General features: G+C 45.8%; 1 protein-coding gene and 1 non-coding gene across 2 annotated transcripts in view; both read right to left on the reverse strand.

The window, feature by feature from the left end:
* The window catches only part of LOC119442866 (Down syndrome cell adhesion molecule-like protein 1 homolog), a 180,104-nt gene that overhangs the window by 108,300 nt on the left and 53,692 nt on the right, over positions 1 to 18,112 (reverse strand). The gene's annotated exons all lie outside the window — the stretch shown is intronic.
* Positions 4,510 to 4,584, reverse strand: Trnap-cgg (transfer RNA proline (anticodon CGG)). Its single transcript has one exon. It is a non-coding gene; the product is annotated as a tRNA-Pro (tRNA).

Consider the following 18,112-nt stretch of genomic DNA (forward strand, 5'->3'; position numbering starts at 1 on the left):
GCCTTTATATTACGTGTTTGCTTAAAATAAAATTTAATTTGGGAGTAAGCGCTCGTGGTATGTCCATTCTTTGTCCTCGTCCGTGGTACTACATGTCCTCAATTCCCAAAGTAACACTCTGGTGAACTTCGGTAATCCGACGAGAACTGGCGCATTCTGAATAAAATGCACCTGCGATGTAACAGTAGAACACGTGCTGTGCTTCTGTGTGCGTAATGACAACGAGCGTGGCATTCATCAGAGTCTTTTACACAGGCTGGACTCGAAACCATTTTCAGAGACAATTACTATTGGACAATGGCGTCATGTGTCGCAGGCTCACAAAGTAATGTGGGCCTTGTTGCAGTTTCTGAAATCAACTGGCCTCAGGGAGCGATTGTATTTGAGCGAATGGCAGCCACACTTGTGCGCCGTGCTAGTGTTTCTCTCCCTCTCGGCCTTTCTTGTGCATTTCCTGTTCTCTTCCTTTCCTTCTCTCGCCTTATCTCCTTGACCAGTTTGGGAATGTGAACCGGACATGTGTCTGATAGCCCTGCCAGCATTTCCATCTTTACCTCTCGTCTACAGGAACGATGGCCCAACGACAATATTTCAGGCACTGATCATGTTAGCAACGTCCTCTTGTGGCTAAGGCATTTTTTCCTCATTGTTTTATTCATTTTTCCTCATTATTTTAATCAGTGTGCGTAATATTGTCACGGATCTCATCAAATCATTAGGGGCCGTATTCGCCGAAAAATTAGTCCTAGTGCGGGATGAATTTTTCTTCAACTACGAAGCTTTGTTTATGAGAAACCCGTGTGGGCTTCCTTTGTAGTTTCGTGCTACATACGGGTTGATGTCAATTTTCACTTTCATAAACTCTTTCCAACAGAAGATGCCTGCCAATATTGATGTTGCAAATATCTATTAGTAGTGAGGATGCTTGGCCCATGACGAACAGTTCTTACGAACGAAAAGCTCTGTGAATTAGGCCCCAGCCTCCTAAGATCATCGTGGCTGGGAGACCACCCTACCTTTTGTAACGTTTTCGTATAAGTGTAAAAAAAAATAATCGTATTCTGAGTAAACAGACAATACTAGAACACCGCCCCACCGATAATCGTCTCAGAATGCAGTGAATGCACTTTTGTGTTATCTGAGAACGTCTGGCTTGTGCGAGCAGCTTTGACTCTGTCCATGCACGTCTATCTACTCCTCTCTCTCTTCTTTGTATTCCCCTTCCCCAGCGTAGGGTAGCCAGCCGGCCTCTTGACTGCTGAACAATCCCTGCTTTCCTTATATATATATATATATATATATATATATATATATATATATATGCGTATAACTCCTCCCGTCACAACACCACTCGCTACTCACTCCCCCTTCTATGTTCTCTTTGGATGTGAACGGACGTTGCTTCCCACCAACCAATTGCCTACGCTCGCGGCGTCATTGACACAGCGGCAAAGGCACGCCCAAATTGCCTGCGGTCGTCACTTTGCGTCGCTGACATGCCAGAAGTGCCTTTATGACAACCACCGTCGTGACGTCGAATTCACTACGGGAGATCCCGTCCTTCTATGATCACCGTTTCAAAGCGTCGGCCTTTCGTAAAAGCAGCTTTCGCGATAATCCGGCCCTCACCGCTTCCTGCTACGAGTGACCGATATTACGCATGATATAACCCCGCTCGATCCTGCCCCATCTTCCCACACGCACACACGTGAGCATGCCCGGTTGTTTGCCTTTGGCACAGCAAAATATAAAAGGTGTGCGTTGCGTATTTCAGACATTTATTATGTTTACTCCAACTCTTAGTACCTTTGACTTTTGCTTTCCATTATCCATGTACTTATTGGAGCAATGACTCCAGCTCGCGGCACACATGTAGATTTGTATTGAGCGACAAACTTTCAGAACCTTCACTATCTCCGCAGCATGGTCAAGAAAGGAATAACTGGGTGACTTGCGGACACCCTTGGGACACCGGTGCAGATATAATTGAAAACAGATATGAACACACCACGGACACAAGCATGAGTGCACACACAACCGTTCACACACGCCAGCGCGCGGGCACGCAGAGAGCGACGTTCTTCAATAGGCACCAGACGTAAAATAATGATGGACGTGTTTGCTGTGCGAAAACTAAAATTTCCGCAGCAAGCACAAAAAGAACCATTGAGAGAGAAAACCGCTCCTTCTAACAACTTCGACAAACACGTCGCCTCATAATTCGGTGAGCGGGGCAAACAGAGGTGTATTGAAATAGCTCCATAAAAATAAAAACATGAATAATTCAGCCGCCGATGTTCTGCGCGATATCATTCGTACCTTATTTCATTTTTGCCTGCTTTCACGGAATGAAGAAAAAGAGATCCTTCGTTCTCCGAACACCGAGCACACTCGTGAACTTTCCCATTTTTTTATTTGCTTTCTCCAGCATTGCCTGATTCAGATTCAGAGAAGCGCGTGAACGAGCAAGAAAGTATTTAAAAAAAACTGCAACGCGCGTACATACCCTAGTGCGTGTTCAGATATAATAATAACGCGTCGATATCACGTCGTATGTGCCTTCTTTTATCGCATCAATAGTTACCAGCACTTGTACCAAAGCACAAAGTGTTATGTAATTACCGTAGTGCGGCTGGAGGTCCTAAATGAAAAATTCGCTTGGTAGATTCGCTTTCAATGTTTTGGCTTATAAGAATAGCCGGAGAGAAGTTTCCATGAATTGAATAAGCAACAACTTGAATTCGGTGAATTGAAGCTGTTTACAACTACGGCATGAATAAAACTGGCGTGAGCACTGAAGAAAGAGGACATCAAAAAAGCCCTAGCTTACGGCTGAAAGGTTATTACACGCAACGCACATACATGTGAAAAATCACACATCAACCTTTATACACAAGCGACAATGAGAGAAGCTGCATTGTAACGGCAAAGACAAAAGTTGCCGTTTAAAAGGCGGTCTCCATAGCATTACATGGTCGATAGGTCACTTAAGATAAGTCTAGTGACCTTTGAAGCCTTTTATTGCGCACCCATTCATATAGTACCCCTTGGTTCATAAGTTCAGAACAACTAAATTTATCATTTTCTCCATCTCCATCGTGTGGAGCGCCTCACGAAATGAGCGCTCCACATGATGGAACATAATATGACTGAACATAAAGCATTCTTCGTCTACAAGCTCATGTCTGCCACTTTTCCCTTTGCCGTTCGAGTGCACAGCAGTATTTCGGTTAAAGAAGACCGTCTCGGAGATTTGTTAACCTTACATCATAATTTTTTTTGAATCCGAAGCATTTCTTTGCCCACTGACACCGAAAAAAAAACGTATCTGGCCTAAGGACGTATTCTGCCATGATCCCTCCTGCGATACTATCGCCTTCGCGTGACGTAGTGGTCAACCAGCCAATCAGCTCATCCGATTTTTACTCAACCACCCAATCAGCGCGGGCCTGATGGCCGAGGCGGTATACTATCGCCGAAAGTGATCGTCGCAGTGATCGTCCCCTGATCTCCTGATGTTTGTCGGTGGCACCTATGGAACCAGGAGACCTCGCTCAACAGCCTCGCGCCTTAACCATTACCATACGTGTACGGACCTTGAACGCATGAAGAAATTTTAACCACAGCATGAGTCGCTCGTAAAAAAGATTTGCACTTGCATTGACTTGTGACGGTTTCGTAATCGGTCTCGTAACTGTTTATCGCAAAATCTGCAGGCATGCTTACGTAACGTCGGGGCTGCATGTAGCGAACACAGCAAGAGCAGTTAAGGTGACGCAGCGTCGCGTCGCCGTTTCTCGTACCAGAAGTAATACAGTCGGGAGGATGTAACGCAGCTTCGCTCGCTTTGCTCCGCAGTGGTGCAGTAAAGTGCGGAGCATCAGACGACATGAGGCTTCGCAAGCTGCCTCCTTCTACCATTGAATAAATTCTTGAACGAAAGGCGTCATCGTGCTGCAACCGGACGTCGTCAATACGCGGCGCAGAAACAGCAGCAGAATACATGCGCAGTACCACCATCCACTGAAAAGGTTCATGAACGCCGATACGAGGCGAACAAGCGGCAAAATCAGGACGAAGCAAATGTTTGATGTAATAGTTCAGCGGAAATCCGCTAGGTGGAGATAAGTAATTAAAGGGAAACTGAGACTTCCACCCAAATGTAGCAATTTGCTACAATGGAAACCCAACCGGATTCCTCGAAAGAAAGCCTCGCAGTTGAAGAAAAATTCGTCCTGGTCCGGGACTCGAACCCGGGACCACCGCCTTTCCGGGGCAGCCGCTCTACCATCTGAGCTAACCAGGCGGCTAGCAGATGGCAGGGCGAAGTCGAATTTGTTGACAACTCGAAGCAAAGGCAAGTGTTTGATGTAATAGTTCAGTGGAAATCCGCTAGGTGGAGATAAGTAATTAATGGGGAACTGAGACTTCCACCCAAATGTAGCAATTTGCTACAATGGAAACCCAACCGGGTTCCTCGAAAGAAAGCCTCGCAGTTGAAGAAAAATTCGTCCTAGTCCGGGACTCGAACCCGGGACCACCGCTTTTCCGGGGCAGCCGCTCTACCATCTGAGCTAACCAGGCGGCTAGCAGATGGCAGGGCGAAGTCGAATTTGTCGACAACTCGAAGCAAAGGCAAGTGTTCGATGTAATAGTTCAGCGGAAATCCACTAGGTGGAGATAAGTGATTAAAGGGAAACTGAGACTTCCACCCAAATGTAGCAATTTGCTACAATGGAAACCCAACCGGGTTCCTCGAAAGAAAGCCTCGCAGTTGAAGAAAAATTCGTCCTACTCGCGAACAAAGTCTTTATGCGGTGAATGGAAAACATCCACTCTGCAGAAAAAAGGAAGGAGAGCATCGAAGCCGCAGAAGAAGGAAAGAAAGAGGAAAATAGCACAAAATGAATTCAAATGTCCCACATTATATTTGCGGCTTCAAAGTATTCACAATTGCTTCGCGTCGGTTTAGATAATCATCATAGATGGTTTCCGCCGTCAATTCTTCTTTTAATCTTTTTCCTGGTACGCTTTTCCCCCTCTCTTTTGGAACGCAGACTCCAAGGAAGAACCAGACCAACAGAAGTAGTAACACCAATGGCGGTAGAACACACGTTACTAGACCACGCAAGTGTTAGCTCACCTGCTTGGCCATTTTCCGGCCCGAAGGCAACGCAGGCAAGCAGTGACTTCTTTCTATTCTATGCGCATCCGTAAAGAGCTCCGAGTATTTCCTCGTGGATCTCCGAGATGTGGCTTCTAATGAAGCAGAGTGCTCCGTGCACTCCACTGGTATCCGACAAGCATACCGCGGACATTCCACGCACTCAGTGTGGAGGGCGATCGGCTCAGCTGTACTTTGTCAGTTCCGCAAGTGGATGCAGCGAAGCCAGCTGCAATTGGAGCAAACTACCGACTTGAACGGTGGGTGCATAACCAGAGAGAGAGAGAGTGAAAATAAAAGGGAGGGGGTTAAGAATGTATGTTACTTACACACACGGATTGCTACCCTGAGCATGAAAAAGGGCGCTCCCGCCGTGGTGGCTTAGTGGCTTTGGCATTGCGCTGCTAAGTACGAGGTCACGGGGTCGATCCTTGGTCACGGCGGTGGCGTTTCGATAGGAAAGCGAAATGCAAGATCCTTCGCGTGCCGTGCATTGTGATCACGTTAAAGAACCCCCGGGTGTCTAAATAATCCGGAGCACCCCACTACGGCGTGTCTCGTAATCATGGTTCTGGCACGTAAAACTCCACAATTTAAATTATATTTAATTAAAAGGATGCAAAAAAAATTCAACTGAAAAAAATTCAGACAGAGCCCAGCATGTCACGATGACTGGATGTTAATGCGATATGAAGGCAAACGATGTAGCCCCCAACCATGTAATGATTAAGACACATGTTGGTGACGACACTAAGGACTTTATTGATTTGCCGATTCTATTTCCATCTCTTCGGTACCGCCCCCTATGACGCATGGTCGGGGATGGTGGATCGAGAAGTATGACGCGTATTTGAGGGCTCTGAAGTTGTTGAGCCTCCTGACGAAGACGTGGTCAAATGCCTCACCCGTCCTCAATGTGAGTACGTAGTCCACCGGTGAACATTCGTTCCTCGCCAAACGCCTCCTTCATGACTGTGAAGCAGGCGGTTTGAGGGTGTCCTAACTCCACAATGAAGTCTCCTGCTATAATCGTCGGCATGGTATTATCTTTCGTCTTATCGTAAGACCACGTTTAGGGTATATGTAACTAAAGACTGATTGAGAGGAACTCTTAAATCTTCTTTCTCGTGGCCCGTGGGCACGTGAGTGTGTACAATTGAGGGTTCGGCATATCTGCCTTCGAATGAACTACGGAGCGATTGCGTAAGCTTCTTTTCGTGCGTAAAGGTTTAACTTTTCATTGTCAGCTAGAAGTGCACGGGTTTTTGCTTTTATCAGTAAACTGTTATGCGACAATGGGCTTCGAGGTCCTCGATGGTGCAGCGCGCTGTCTGCCGCTGCTGGGTGACGTAAGCAGAATGTCGTCTCGAGGGGCGCAACTTTGCGCTCGCTACAGCATCCCAGCTTCGGTTTCGCGCCCTCTGATTTAGCCGAATTCGGTCATGCCGCAATTCTGACGCTAGTCGCATTTTTCTAGATCCAAAAGTTGATATGGCTTGTACCGACAGTTCTCTTTGAGTTCCCAATTATGATGAGCCCACCGAAACTAAATGTTTAAAAGGTAATTAATGAATTTTTTGTTAATTAGCGGCTTATGACCATCACCTCATGGTCGCCACCAATGACGGCATGTCTCCGAAGGAACCGTCCTTTTATTTAAAAACTGCTATTTTTAAGTACATTGCTTAACGTCTTTAAGAAACACCTTGTATAAAATGAAATCACGCGGTGGAAAGAACTCTACAACGCATCTCGTGCATTTATTTCCTGCCGATCAGCATCTACCTCGTCACAAGTAACAACATAAGAAATCTCTCACGCTAGAGTTCAGTTCATTTGAACTTCTTCACTTCATCTAATGAATATGTAAACAAGTTTTGACATAGCTTCACAAGCTTCACAGTACGCAATAACTAAGAGCGTTGCCACGAACTCTGCGTGTAGAAGTCATAGTATAGAGGCAAAACAGGACGCCTTGCTTGCGAACGTGCTCTCTGACCCTAAGAAGAGCAGAACTGCAAGGCCGGCCGAGGCACTTCCATTCTTTATTAATGCGCGCGCCGGCCCAAGAGGCCATTTCTACAACTGCGTCTGGTTCCTCTCCACCTACTCGCCTTCTTATTCCACCGACGACGATGTAGCCACCAGAAGGTGTACGAGGTTGTAGTAAGATAAAGGAACAAATAAAAAATAGAAAAAAGAAGTGGTGTAAAAGAAGGCTTCACGTGCACAACCCCTCACCTGGACCTGTGAGGTCCCGTAGACAAATACGATACTCAAGGAAAACTCGAAAACGAGAAACGAAAATTTGGAAGCAAGAATATACGAGGCAAAAAGAAGAACGAACGAAAGAAAATAAGGGCAAGTGGCTGAATCGACGGCGTAACCAACTCAGGGTGCAGCTCCTTCAAAAGAAGATGGGGCAAAAGAACGGCGTTGGCTGCTGCGGTGTGTGTGTGTGTGCGTGCTCTCCGATTACCGCATCGGAGTGGTGCAGGTCGGTCGGAGGAGTCAGAAGAGAACACGATGCCGGTTGCCGTTAGACGAGCCCAGAAACAACAAGGTCCGTCGCTCGCTCGTGTATGTGGCGGTGGCAGTGGTGGCACAAGCTTATAAATAAGTCAGGAATCCATCCCCGCCGCACGACTCGGGCGCGCAGCTCCTAATTGGCCATAGCAGCTCCCTTCGAGTTAAGGGCGACCGTCCTCGGCTGGCCCCGGACTAACGCTGTTTCGGCATGAAACAGAAGCGACGCCTAAGCAGGGAGCCGCGCCCCCTTTCCACTGGGCCCCCGACTGTGGCAGGCAACACTTTTGGAGACGCCTGCGCTAACCTCGCCCTTTCAATGCAGCGCGTTCCTTTCTGTTGGTTCGCTCCATCGTGTTTTCTCTTTTGCGTCGTCTCTGCTTCATCCATATGACAGTGCAGGAGGCATCGTGAGAAAAAAAATACAGAATGCGTCCTGGTTCCTAAGGTCGTTGGCGGGGGATTTGTTATGCCACTATTCGAGTAGCTTTGAACACAAGACGCGAATGGGGCTATTTCAAGCCAGCGTCGTCGATTCGGTCACGCGCTATTTCAAACTTCTGATCTTCATGCGCAAAAATGTTTATTTAGTACTAAAAATTGTGTATTCCCGCACTAAAACCTCCTATGGTTATGGAAGAGCACAGCGAAGTCGTGTTTTTGTACCGTGTGCAAACGTAGCTTGTTCGCGCGTGCGGGTGCCTGCCTCGGCAAATCTGAGCTCCGCGGTTACATTGCCGTGGGGGTTCTACAGTGCAAGTTTTTAAGAGAAGTGTGACCTGTATGGTAGATAATGCGTTTTTGTCTGATAAGGCACTTCGACATTTCTAGGCATTTCGTGAGACGTTTCGCACGGTAACACACGTACCGGCTTAACAAACTCTGACAACATTTACTTGTTCCACTCCAACCATAAACAGCACTAGGTAGGAAAGCTCTATTCCACACCTTATAATTAGGGCTCCGTGTTCTCGGATAAATCCGAAGAAATCCAACAAACACTCGCCGGTAAAATTTTCGACAATTCGGATTTATCCTATAAACTCTGATTTTAACGGCCAATTTGGCCCTGTTTCGTTCTATATCGAAAGGGCATGCTCTAAGCAGTCACTGGTACATCGGCCGGTTTGGCCGATATAAACTTTACCTCACGTCAACAGTATCTCGTAGACCACACCCATCGCACATTTAACAAAGGGCTTGTCGCTCACGGAGCGACAGACGTATGACCGCTCAACGACTGTCGCAGACCTTCATGGATACTACGCTGCTGTCCCTGAAAAGTGGAGACAGGTAGTTGAGAGGAACCTTTTCAATACACCCCATGCACCAGCGAATCGTTTTGGTATAGTGTTCAAATTGTAAATCTAAATGTGAAGCATGAGTTACCCCGCGCGTTCGAAACCTATGCGCCAATTTTTAAGTTATAGTGTTTCTTGAAACTGATGACATGAGCCAACTCATGAGTGATTTTGCGAACTTTCAGAACTAATTAATCAGTAACATTGTCGAACCCCTGTCGCTTTGGAGACTTCACACTTTCCAGTGGCCTGTGCTTTCTCGCTGCGCGCTGAGTCTTCCAGCGGTAACGTTGAAAGAGCATTTTCAAAGCTGAGAATCATCAATCGAAAGGAGCGTGCTTCCATCAGTGACAGCAACCTCGTAAAGTATGATTGCGTCTATTACAACAAGCTTTATAAGGTTGTAATACGTCCAAACGTAGGTGTTTTGTATTCAAGTATTTGTGCTTGTGTGGATATGTGTTTGTGCGTTCAAACTTTCCAGACGACAAAAATACGCTTCGTGTGTTCTGGTGTTTTCGTGTTCAGATATCACGTCATCTAACATTTTGGAGTGTTGAGAATAACGCAAAATTTAACTCCGAATTTCGGAGAATTGGGGATTTACGAGAAATAAACTCCAATAAACTCATAATGTCCGCCAGAAAATAAACTCCGGAAAACACCCTCCGAATTTCAAGAAAAATAAACTCCGAAAACATGGAGCCCTACTTATAATTCACCATTCATACCACTGACAAGCCATTATCATCGCCTTGGCGCTCTTTGGCCACATCTGTCCCTTGCGCCAATAAACTCTAACAATCATCAGGAAAGCTCTACAAGCCCGGTTTTTTTTCAGTTTAAACTGAAGTTCAATGGGACCATTGCTGAGTCGATTAATTATTTTACTGCAGTTCTCAGATCAATAATATTTCGCTGTTTCTGGCAGGAGAGAGGATACATGTTCTGAGCACAACGGCATTCATATCCCTGCGTGACGTTTTGATCAAATATTATGCAGTTTGAACAAATACAAGAACTCCGCAGAGAAACTACTCTCGTAGCCCTTCTTTCAGCTATAACGGTGAGCCGATTCCATACATCTAAACATTAGATTAGGATAAAGAACTTCACATAGCTTGAATTCACCGAATGCATGTGACAATGGTTTGCATACGATTGATTTGGGCCGCTCAATAACGTCAAACTTTGATCTGACAGTGGTGGCCACAGATGTCAGTGCGTAATTATTGGCCCTTTTCACAGAGCAGTTTACTCTAGAGGAACGAGATGGCGCTTTCGGCGGCGCGCCATACGTTGCCTCAGCGAATGCACACGAATACAAAACCATTACTGCTTCTGCCCTGCTATTGTGCGATCAGCGGTCGGAAATTCAAACTGGGTGCTCGCTAATGCATTGTGCCCAATTCATGGTGCAAAATGTGTAACGATAAAGGGAAGACGTGTGCGGTAGTTCGTTGCAAAAATAGTTTTTCACATATTAAGGAATGGAATCAACCTGTGTCGCCGCTGCTGCATAAGGACTGCCTGCGTTGCCGGCCCTTCGCGATGCACGGCTTTCCTAAGATAATTCATCCGCCAGCACTATATATCTAACCTCCAAAGAAAGGACTTCAGCTCCGGAACGTCGGAACTTAAGAGGGAGTATCGCTCGTTACAAAAGTAAATAGCGCCACTTACTGGCATAGTAAGCTTATCGCACGTTATCTACAAACATCCACGCCTTCTCGCATGCAAACTTACGCCCACCTTATCGCCAACGTATCAATAATAAGTGAATGGGCACACACTTGAACCAATGTGCCGAAGCATGAGTGACGGCGACTAAATCGACAAGACACGAATGTTTGCATCGGCCACGGCGGGGATCCCCCACCTCGGCCGAAATATTAGCAGTGGCGATCGCACTCGCTCATGCGGAGCGTTCACAAAGGCACTCGGTCGTTGTTACGGACTCGCAGGAGACGTGTCGCATGTTTCTTAAGGGGCACGTGACTGCGGCTAGATTCGCGATAATCCCCAAATCCTTCAACCACCGTCATCGCCTACTCTGGTGCCCGGGCCACGCGGGGGTACAGGGGAACGAAAAGGCTAACGCGTTTGCTCGAGGGTTTACTAACCGAGCGACGGCGTCCTTTTCTAACCCCAGCCACTCGCACTATCCCTCACAAAATCCTACCAATTTAAATGCCAAAGACATGCTTGCTCATCAGCGCGGAGTCTGCAGAAAATACCCGCCGCCTCACCCACAACTTAGCGGGGAAGAGGCCGCCGATTAGCGTAAAATACAGACTGGGGTATTCCCCCATTTAAAATTGCTAAACGCCATGTATTCCACTCGTTATAGGGCCAACTGTTCTTGGTGCGGTGGCATAACTACCTTAATTCATGTAACTTGGGAGTGCGCTAAGCACCCTCATAGACCAAATACCAGTGACACAATGGAGCAGTGGGAGGCCCAGCTCGCCCGCTCCGACCTGGCAAGACAAAAGTCTTTAATTAGCCAGGTCAGGCAGGCGGCAGAGGCCAGTGGGGCCCTGGACTGAGAGGCTCCGACCACCCCTCCTTAATATCTTCTGCATTACAATAGAATTTCTATTAAAGTTTCTATTTCTATTGAAGCTGAACGTTTCGTGACGGTCCACAAAGTAAGCGAGGGACTAGCGATAATACGTCTTTGCTACATGCTACTGCAAAGTGCAGAACATTTAAATTCCAAGCTTTGTGCGCACCAAGAACAAATATATCACAGCAAAGCACGCCCGCGAGCTATTATAGGGTGAAAATAAACAATGAGATGGTGGCCGCACCGAGCAACTTTACTTGGTCAGAAACATGAGAAGCCGCTGCTTCAAAATGTTTGCCAAATAAAGAACAAAGAGCACACTGATCCCGATTTAATTCATAAACGGTAAGTTTGGACAGCTTGGAATACATTTCTAGCCCCGCTTTTAGTACAAGCACCGTATACGTTGCTCGCGCCGTTTGGACAAGACGTAATGAGCTCTGAAAACAGTTACATGTCCTCTAAAGCTGTGTTCAAAGCTTCGTGTTGTGCACAAAGCCGCCGTCTACGATATTCGTCGAAACGGAGGTTTGCTGCACCGCACCGGCGTCACGCGCTTGCATTGTAAACGCGGAGGCAACGGAGTCAGCTGAGGCAAGCAATCGACGCGCCACCACGTGATCAAACATGGCAGCGCCCACGGCTGCGCCGTGAAAAGGGTCAATAGGATGAACAGTCCAGATGCTCAGCCGGTTGGTTGGTCGGTTGGTTGGTCTATTAAGTCGGTTCAGTACCAAAGCTAGGTGCACTGTGCGAGCACTGTGTGCAGTCAGTACGCAATACGTTTTTTGCATACTTCAATCACTTCGTTCGACTTTAAAGAGCAAGCAGAAATGCTCGTCGCAAAAGGGTACCATTAGTGATACATCTCAGAGTGCAGGCCAAAGCAACATTTGCAACGGTGTTTTGCAACAAAAAAAAAAAAATAGGACATACGTATTTTATAGGAAAAGCTTAAAAGTGATGCTAACGGTATCGGTGTTATCTAAGCCTTGTGTAACCTTGAAGTAAGCGCTTTTCAAGCCGTTCGGATCGGTTTATGGCTCCGTGCGTGCTTCTTTTACTTTTCTCCTGTAAGCAAGCACTCAAATAAAGAAATAAAAAAGAGAAGAAAACATCAGGTTAGTAAACTCCTCCTATCCCTCACCCCCCCCCCCCCCCTCCTCCGTCCCAGAAGTTTCGTCCATTACAAAAATTGTATGGCGTATTTTAACGTTGAAGTGGGCGAGAAAATGAAACATTACGGCCGCGGACATGAACGCAGAGTCAGCTCTCACGGTAAGGTTTCAAGAGAGAGAGAGCCGAAAACTACGAGTAAAGAAAACAGTGAAAAATAGCAGCAAAGGCGCAATTAATAACCCAGTGTATTTTACGGTTATTATTATTACCCTCGATACTCCCGTAACTGCCGGTGTACGTCTCAGCTCGCTTGCAAGAAACTCGTTGCAGTGAGCGCAGCGTAGATCGTTCATCCTAATAAATAATTTTGCGGCTTCCCATAAAAAAAGAGGAAGCATAAACTTCCGAGCTCACACGGAACTCATACGAAGGCGCGGTGATGAGGGTTTATGTCTCCGCGTTTCCGGTGCACTTTTCCTTCTTGCCACCCTTATACTATCATAACTATTAGCAGTTTAGATATTGGAAAGAAGCCACTCAACAAATGTACCACCGAAAGTTCAGCTTTAGCTAAATCGTGTATTTCACATGGCCTGTACGTAGTTCCCTCCACCGGCTTCTTCGTACGTACCTAGATTGAAAAATCAATCCTAATACACTTTGCGCTGTGAGTAACGCATCCTGCAAAACACTATGTCGTGCTCGTCTCACATCCATATATAATGCACTGCATGTGAAAGATAAGAAAATAGAGAAAAATTAAAAGATATATATCCTTATGAGCCAAAGCAGAAACAGAAAATAGAACGATATCGCGCCCACCTTGTGAAGTAACACGAGGTTGCATTGCTTCGTTAGGGATAATAACATCCCCGCTGTCATATGACACCGTTTATTAGGCGGCCGCTCTGAATAAGACGCATTGAAGGGAGCTGAAAGGGAAAATAAACTAAAAAAAAAAACTTGAGTAAAACCACCCAGCCATTCGTTTCTGCGGAGGAGCTTCCTAAATAATGGGAAATGGCTATATGTTGAGATTTATTAAACATACTTGCGTGATGTATGTTCATATAAGCACGTATAAGTAATGTCTAAACTACAAGTAAAATTATAGTCCACGCCGAACGATAAAAAAATAATATAGCCATTTGTCATTTCAAGGGTCGCTTCTGCTGCTGTGGGTGATACCTCACAAAGTCTTTCCCATGTTACGAGACCTAAGCTCGCTCTTGCCGCCTTCTTTTCCTATATTTTATACGCTGCGAGATAAGCGAAAAGCGGTTCGAATGCCTTTTTATTAAATTTACTTTCTTTTTAGTTTTGTTTAGCATGGTGAATAACCTAGTAGGTTATTCATTACCCATAAACGTCTGCAGTTAACGTTTGATCCCAGATCCTCGTCATAATCCGTGCACCTTTTGTAGAAAGTCCGGTTATGTTCGGTGTGATATCTAATTATCAAAATTTTCGCCAGAAGTGAGGCTATTGTATTTCAAACTACGGCTTTAATTCAGCTCCATCGGGCCTCCAGCAAGAATATTATTTATTTCGGGCCTTCGCCCGAAAGCAGGACTACCATGATATTGTCTCCAATTTTTAAAGTGAACCCGTCTTGACCTTGTTGTTGTAGTTGTTGTCGCTGCTGCTGCCGTCGCTGTTGTCTTTCCGAATAGATTACATACAGAAAAAAAATATAATCACGTGTTCGATGGTGTTATTGAACCTCGGTCTCCTTGCACAGCAGCCCAATGCCAAGGGTAGCCCAATGCTCTAACCGTTAGGCCACAGTATTTTTTTTATTTTTTTTTCGTTATAGAATACAACATGTGCGTTGGAGCTGCATATTTCTTATGCAAAAAAAAGAAAAAAAGGCAATGCACTTGTTTATTCAAATCGCGCTAAGTGCATCTTGATACTTCACCAACAAACATCTCATAGTCGTAGACGTGCGTTACATCAGACGAGGCAATTGCGCTAGGTTCACAGCTTGATGCGTCACATTGCGGCTCATGTCAGCAATAAGATGGGGGCGGAGCCTTTGAGTGGTCCGTAAGGTTTCGTGCATACAGATTTCATATAGCTACAATGTGCACATCACCGCAGCTATTTCTTCATTCATTCGATGGACGCCGCGTATTTTGTTCCCTTTTTTTCTTCTTTTTCTGTAGAACGTTTCTCAAAACCGAACGGTCACCGAAACTTGGGTTTATTTAGAGCACGTGTCCTACAAGCCAGTTGTGCAATAAGTAAATGAACTTACAAAGGAAGCAATAGTGGAGAGGGGAGAAGAACAAGGAGTGCATATATATTCAAAGGGAACGGCTGGCCTGGTTTAAGTGGAGAAATACCTTTTCAACCTGCTACGGGGTACAAATTAAATCATGCATGAATACTGCTACCGCTTCTTTCGCTTCCTCAGCCGGGTTCCGCAAGGACCTTCGCGACCCGTAAACTGCGCGCCCCAAGCACGAGCAGCCAGGCTCCATTTGGAATAAACCTGCTGTTTAAATTGCATTTACTCGGCTTCCCGGAGAACACGGGCTACTGTGTTCCGTGCAGCCCCAGCACTGCCTGCGTTGTGTCGTCGAGTGTCGCTTTCTCCCCCTCACCGCGACTCCTGTGTGTACGTGGCTTCAAGCGGCTGTCTCCCCACAATGGTGCCATAGGCGGTAGCTACGACGCGGTAACTTGGTTTTCAGCAGCTTGCATTCCGGCCATTTACTTTATTCTGCGTCATTGGCTGTTCTCTGCCTCGTCGCTCTCGCATTTTTACGATTTCTTTATAGGTTTCTTTTCTACGTGCAGAAGAATGTAAGCACGCTGATAGGATCGCAGTCACTCGCGTAGGAGAAACAAAGAACGCTATGTACGTGTGATGGAGTGCTTATACTGTAATAGTCAAAATGGTCGTTAAAAGTGGAATATGTCGCTGTAGCACGTGATCAGACGAAGCGATGAGACGAGGAAATCTTGGGGCTCGGTATGGAAGCTGGAAAACGGCTGGCACTTCTCAACTGAACGGAAGCTGGAGATCTTGAACAAAGGCTGCGTAACCGTCTGTATTGCGCATATCACTGTTGTGAAACGTTGCGTAGAGCATTTATTGAGAGGTTCTTGAGTTTCGTGTGGTTTAAGGAATAACGTCAACGAATGTTATTTCCAGAATTATTCACGTCCCGCGGTCTCGATGCCGCTCTTTATACTTATTAAATTTTGGGGAAAATCCCGTGAAACTTAATACTTACTTCTCCCATTGTCACCATAGGGCATTATTCAGCTGGCATCAACATTTATTGCATGAAACTGTCGGATAACCTGCCAAGGACACGTCCCAAACGGCACCAGTTGACGACATTGGAGCGTTTAGATCAACACAATGACGGTGACAAGAACTTTAATTGGTCCTGAGAAACTGGCCAGGGGGAGCCGAAGGCTCCCTCAGGTCAAGTCGGTGGCTCCGCCCACTACGGCACCGGGAGGCGAAATTAACACAATCTTCGAAAGATTATTTTTAATAAATTTTTGCCGCCCATGCGTCTCCTACAGATGGTAAACCAGCGAAGGTGAAATGTGCGGTCCTGGTATGAGCCACACGTGATTTCTTTCTTTCTTTCTTTCTTTCTTTCTTTCTTTCTTTCTTTCTTTCTTTCTTTCTATCTTTCTTTGTTTCTTTCTTTCTTTCTTTCTTTCTTTCTTTCTTTCTTTCTTTCTTTCTTGTCCCTGGCTCATACCCGCATATCCAATGCTGGTATGCGCCACACGGGATTTTATTATCTCGCTAATCGTCGGGTAACTGACGATCATGTGATATTATTGATGGCATGACCTATCAGTCATGCTAGTAATACATTAGTACTCTTCCATGCCAATTTTGGTATATACCAGGTAAAGGAGACGCGAGTTTTCGATAGGTTTTCGATAGGTTTTCGATAGATTTATTTCCGCCAGAGGGTTTCTGTGGTTGGACCACGAGCGTTTCAGCCTAGGCATATACAGATTCGCTGTAAAAAGAAAATACTTTGAGGCAATTTAAGCGACAAGCTATTGAATCAGTAACGCCTCGATAATGTGTTATGTCGTTTGTTAGAACAGTAATTCCAAAATACTGAAAGCCAACGACGAACATAGCCTGGAAACGGCATTGGGATTATTATCTGAGCTTGCATATACGTCTGGCCTGCTCAGTGTGACAGTGAGAGATAAGTAGGCAAAACATTAAGAGTAGTGCCGAGCAGTTTTTCACAAAATATTGTTGCGTGGAAAGCTCCCGCTGCGTGCCACGGCATCGCGCGCGATAACATTGAAGCTCACGAAAAGTATATCATCCGTTCTTACATCTCGCCTGTACTGCATGGGACAGAGTATAACGCAAGCATGCTCGACATGCTTAAGCACCGTGGACGTTCGTACCCATTCCAAATTACTTATTGCAGTTGTGCAAATTTGCAACTCTTTGTTTTTATTCGTAGATTTGACATAGAAGCCATTCAGTTCTATCAAGACGTATCTTTTAGAGCACTCAGGCAATTCTTTTTTGCGTGAACGTTAACTTATCTGGTTGCTATGACATGTGTGGATAAAAAGGAATGCGATTTTGAAAGACCAGAAGTGCACGTGTCCGTTCTGTCCTTCTACACAATTGCACCACCTTCTGTGAACATGCAGCGGGCTTAAACGGTCTGTAGACGTTATCTGCATCGTGAGCGCTTTCATCCCAACCAGCCACCAAGCTTCCTTAAGCGTACTCGGAGACAACATTACCGCTATTTTTTAAACTTTATGCGGGAGAAAGGGCTTCACAACGACGTCAAACAATTTTTAGGCACAAATATAAACGAAAGTTAACAAAAAGGCTTCAAATGCGTTTGTGACTAGTTCACACTGCGGCTCTTCAGCTGCTATTGAGATAATATACCTTCGTACATTGTTCTTTTTTTTTTCCTTTTTACGTCCACTACAAGGAACGCGAATGCTCTAGTTGTATATAACCCACCAACGTTGCGGGAAAAACACTTCTCGGAAAGGCGCTATATACAAAGCCATCTCCTAAGCACCGCACAACGTAGATGAAAGAAGAAAACAAGGCAGTGATCGCTACAGCCCGAGTACAAAGGGAGCCTCTCGAATATCCGTAAAGCGACGGTGAAAGACAAAAGGCGAGTCCACTGCCTTTTTTTTCCCTCACGAACCGAGAAACATGTCGCCGATGCGCTGCGAAGGATTACTTCCAGCAACGCGGAAATAAGGAATGTCTCACAAGCAAGGAATGCCTGATAAATCCCTTTGCTGTACCTCTTTCTTTTTTTTAATTCTCAGAGCAGCCTGGGGAGTCCCAGCCTAATCACGGAAGTAGAGGAGCGCCTTTCTCGTTTCTCCTCGGACAGATTTCTCACTTGTCTTTTTGTTCTGAATCACATCGGCGCTCTTTGAACA

The sequence above is a fragment of the Dermacentor silvarum genome, chromosome 2 (assembly GCF_013339745.2).
Source record: "Dermacentor silvarum isolate Dsil-2018 chromosome 2, BIME_Dsil_1.4, whole genome shotgun sequence".
Classification (NCBI taxonomy): Eukaryota; Metazoa; Arthropoda; class Arachnida; order Ixodida; family Ixodidae; genus Dermacentor; species Dermacentor silvarum.